This window comes from Vigna radiata, chromosome 6 (genome assembly GCF_000741045.1).
Source record: "Vigna radiata var. radiata cultivar VC1973A chromosome 6, Vradiata_ver6, whole genome shotgun sequence".
Classification (NCBI taxonomy): domain Eukaryota; kingdom Viridiplantae; phylum Streptophyta; class Magnoliopsida; order Fabales; family Fabaceae; genus Vigna; species Vigna radiata.
Window position 1 is genome coordinate 5,388,429 of NC_028356.1, and position 5,672 is coordinate 5,394,100.

A 5,672-nucleotide genomic window follows, 5' to 3' on the forward strand; every position below is an offset into this window, starting at 1 on the left:
TATATATATATATATATATATATATATATATATATATTTATTTATTTATTTTGCAACATATTAATTTTGCACCAACAACGTTCAATTATTTATAGTCACATATATAAACTAAGACAATTTTGAATTCGATTTTTCACCCAAGAATCGCATTCGTTGACACATATCTCAAACCTTCAAAATATAATAATCAACTCCTTTGTAATATCTCAACCATTCAAATCATATTATCCAATCAAACTTAAAAGAAGTGATGGAGAAAGTTTCACGAAAGTTCTTAAAAGAATATGGTGAAGAGTAAAATGACATATTACTTCAACTACATGGTCCTCATGAAGGGACATGAAGCTCTCTACCAACTAGACATGAAGTTCTTATATTATCCATATATATCGAAATATCAAAACCTCTTCTTTCTATTCCATGGATAAGGTTTGGTAATTACTATATCATCATATATACGTGTTCATTTGTTAGAGATCACGATACTCAAATTAAGTCAATAATCGTATGGTGTATGCTTCCCTTCCTAATCTCAATGTAATGAAAATTGTGTTTTGTGCTAACTAAATTTTGCACTACCGTCGTGTTATAAAGTGATAATTCATGACATGCATGTTTGGTGAATATGAAACATTATGGTTAATTTCCTCATTCAACATGTCAATACATCTATTCAACTTTCGATAACTAGCTATGGGAGTTTTTGTCTTCTCATGGCAATGGAACATGATGGGTGCGGGTGTAAGTTTAATCATTTTGTTATCATTTTAAAGTGAAAAATTTATTCTTATCTTTATGTTCATACATTATAAATAATAGACTTTTTTTTCTTATTCATCAAATAATGATTATATTTATCACCATTTTATTTTTTTAAATATTAATTAAATAACTTTTGCACAAAAAATAAAATTCACAACAAAAACAATGTTATGTTATCAAGTATTCAATTTTAAAATGATAGAAATTTTCAAATGTTATCATTGTAATTCAAAATAAATGTTATCCTTTAAAGGATTATGTAAAATTTTAAAGAATCGATAAAAATCATCATCTTTAACTTTTATATTAAGTTTTAAATATTAAAATAAGATTTATTTTTTAATCAAAATTTCATGCACACTGGCTCAGATAAAATAGCATTATTTAACAATGTAAAAGAAATTAAAAATCACATCACTTAAAAAAATTTAAGTAAAAAAATTCAATTAAAAATATAAAAACTTAATTAAAAATATTTAAATTTATCAAAATTAATTAATTCTTCTTTAATTACGTGAAAAAAAATTCTTATTTAGTCACTGGAAAGTGAGATGAAGAAAACAATAATGAACATGTAGCATATTTTACGGGAGAGAGTAATGTTTTTCATCGTTTATTTTCGCTTCTTTTTTTTTTTCAACCAAACATTTTTTATATTTACATTCTTTCACCTCTTTCTTTTTATTTTATTGAACAATAATAAATAATTTTATTTTATAGTATTTATTAAACTTGTATCCACTTTTATATATATATATATATATATATATATATATATATATATTTTGTAAATTGATCTTAGGATAGGTTTAAATTTATTATTCATGTTAAATAATGAATTTTATGTCTAATTTAATTTTATAAAATTAATTTATAAAATAAAATTTACATTCACTCTTATTTTATAAATTGGTTTTTATTATTAATTAATATAAGACTTCTAAAATATATTCTACAAATTTATTATTTATACTTTCTTTAAATATATATTAAGTATTGATCATTATGTTTTTTTGGAAATTTCCATGTACATCTCTTAATTTTCATATTCCTTTTCAACACATAATAAGATTTTTTTTTTTTTTACTTTTCTAGTTGATTTATATAAAGTATAAACATTATCTTGTTGGTATTAATAGGTGTTGAATAGAAAATGGTATATTTATGTATCATAATTGTGTTTTTTATACATGAATTATTTTTCTATTATATTTCTCTTATTTTGCCCTAATATGAGAGGGAGGAAGTTGCTGTTACCAATAAAAGTAATTTGCCACATTATGTGTAGAGAGTAGCATAGCTAGGTTTGTGGTTTAGAGACAGAATTTTTTAGTTGGAACCATGGCTTACCATCTTTTCTCACTGCCGGAACATAGGAATCTGAAAAATTGGGAATGCTGCTCCAATCACTGTCTATTAATTATTCAATTATTTCAAATAATATTGATTTTTTTTTAAGTAAACAGTGTAGCAATACTATTACAACACCATGTTACTTTTATTATTTAATCGCCTATTATATTATATAATGTTATTGCAATGCCAATAAGACCTTCGTCAACATCTTTCCTCTGTTCGTCTATAGCTGTTTTCATGATTCTATCATCTAATATAATTTAATTTCTCGATTTTCTCACTCTTAGAAGGAAAAATGTGTCTATAATAATGTTAGTGGAGTAGTCAAGAGTATAATAGTTGTACAATGAAAGAAACTCTACAAATCTGAGTCTATTTCAATAAAGTGTTATTTAAAATATAGTATTTTTCTTTTTCATATTTCTATTTGGAGAGATTACACTTAATTCCAACTTCGAGATTTACATTATAATAATTATTATACTTCTAACTTTAAATCCAAGTTTGTGATACTCGGGCACTGATGAGGGTGATGAGTGATTATTGATGCAAGAAACAAGGACAAGGAACGGATTCTGGCAGACTTCTAGTAAAAGAGACACATGGATAAATCGAACATACACCGGAATGAGAGAGATCTAGAGACTGTATAGGTATGAGACTATACGGTTGAAGGATAACTTACAAGAATTAATTTGATTACTCATATCAACAAATACATTTGTTTTTGTTTTTCGGTAGCCTAACGTATAAAAACTCCATAGTTAATCTTAAATTTACATATAAATTTATGAAATTTTTAATATATCTTTTAACATTTATATATATATATATATATATATATATATATATATATATATATATATATATATAATTATTCATAAGTATTTTATAGATCTAAAAGATATATTCAAAAAACTCTGATATTATTTTAAAAAAATAAATTTTAAATTTAACTTGATTTTACAAAATTATAAGATCTATACTCGTTTGGGAACTAAAAATTTGTCTTATATAATCGAGATAAAATATCTAATATAAGTTATTGACCATAAATTCAATTTGTAATTTAAAATTTCAAGATATTGAATTTATAAGTTTTTTTTACTAATTATCAAACAATTTATTTCTATTTGATATAAGAAAGAGACTCACACTTATATTCATCTTCTTAAAAGTTGATTGTTTAAACATATATTTATTGTTTCGTATTAAAATATGCAGTAATAATTGTTTATTTAAATGCGCAACTATCATAAATAATGAAAAGATCAGGTAAAAATATGTTACGTATGTACTTATAGAAATATGTAGTAGTAATTGTTCATTTAATTAAATGTACAACCATTATAGAAATATGTAGTGATATTTACTTACTATCAAATGAAAAAAAAAAGTATTTAAATATGAAATGACTAAGTACGTTTAAAGCTAACGCCTAATTCATGATAAAAGTATTTAAATATGAATGTGTAATGCATGGTAGTTGTTTGTAAAAATGCATTATGCAGTATGAAGATTAATTTAATTGAAAAGTGAAGTAGAAGTGGTTGTGGTGAGTGAGGAGACACGGGGCCTGTTCCACACCATACGTATCCTCTGATCTCTTTCACATTCTCCGCACGAATGCCTACTTTTTCCCTCTCTTTCTTTCTTTCTCTTTTCTTTTATCCAAATAAATACCACTTCACGTGCAATCACATTTTCTCATTATTCATCGCCTTTTTCATCTTTTTCTTCTATGCATTCACTCTTTCACACCCATCTCATTCATATGCCATTCATCCCCCTCTCCACCCTTTTCACTTCTCCTCTCTTTATTTCTTCATCTTTCATTTTTCTTAGGCTTAATATCTCCCTTGGTCCTCGTATTTGTATGAAAATCTCAGTTCGATCCTCAAGTTTTAAACTGTCTCAATTGGATTATAATTTTTGTAAAAATGCACACATTTTACTCTAACCGTTAACTGATCTCAAACGGTGTTAAGTTTAGCTGACGTGACATGCTGACGTGTTGGCTTAATCCCTTTTTGGTCCTCGTATTTGTGTGAAAATCTCAGTTCGGTCCTCAAGTTCTGAACTATCTCAATTGGGTCATAATTTTTGTAAAAATGCACACATTTTACCCCAATCGTTAACTGATCTCACTGTGCAATAATTATCTTCTGCTATCAGTGGAATAAATAGCTTAAAGGCTGGTGATGAACCTATAGGTTACCAAGTTGGTTCATTTGCAGAAAAGGCTGTGAGACTGATTGCACTGGTTACGCGAGTTTTCTGGTGACTTTATTTTTTGAGCCGACGAGAATCTATGTAAAATCCCTAATTCTAAGAGAGATGAATAAAATCCATAATTCAAATAAGCTAAATAATAGGCATTATGTCACGTGAAACATTACTTATTTTAAAAAATAATTCATATAATTAAATAATACACGTCAACATGTCCTTTGGTTACCACGTTAGCTAAACTTAACGCCGTTTGAGATCAGTTAACGATTGGGGTAAAATGTGTGCATTTTTACAAAAATTATGACCCAATTGAGACAGTTAAAAACTTGAGGTCTGAACTGAGATTTTCACACAAATACAAGGACCAAGAAAGGATTAAGCCAACACGTCAGCATACCACATCAGCTAAACTTAATGCCGTTTGAGATCAGTTAACGGTTGAGATAAAATGTGTGCATTTTTACAAAAATTATGATCCAATTGAGACCGTTCAAAACTTGATGACCGAACTGAAATTTGCACACAAATACGAGGACCAAATAAGGTATTAAGCCTTTTTCTTACTGTAAAATGCATTCTACAACTAAAACTACCATATAATACTCTAATAAAGTGTCAAGGATTGTTTGATCACGGTAATCGAGATTCATCTGCGTAAAAATCTATTAAAGTACTATAAATAGGATAACATTTACGAGCTAGACATTGTTAGTTAATTAATATAGTATTTATTATATATATCTTAGAGTATATATAGGCTCTTCTTCCATTATTCACATTAGATCTTAGCTTAAATGTCCTGGTGCCTTTATAAATACTTCTCACATTGGTCAAGATATCTCATAACAACAAACCGAAAAGTGACATAAAAATTACGAAAGAAAAGCAAGTAAAATAAGTGTCCGTCTTACCATAATATCTCAACAACTCTTATTATTGGAAGGAAAATGATATTTTAAGACACCATTTTGACACTGCACACGTGTCAAAATGTGGTTGGACGATTTTAAATTAAAAAAAAGGTTCAATCATCTTGAATGTCCCTATTTGTGTAGAGTTATCTCAATTAGGTCCTCATATTTTTTTTTTATCTCAATTAGATCCCTTTTTCTGTAAAATCGAGTCCATTTTGACCTTACCGTTAAATTTAGTAAACGGCGTTAAAATTTGTGTATGGTGGCACACTGACTGGACAATGGTTAAACACGTGGTAGTGGAACTTCATACTCTCTCGACTCACTCAAATCCCAAAACGTTCAATCCTCAAACCCCAAAACGTTCAATCCTCAAACCTCGCCACTACCACCGTCGCTGCCGGTCAT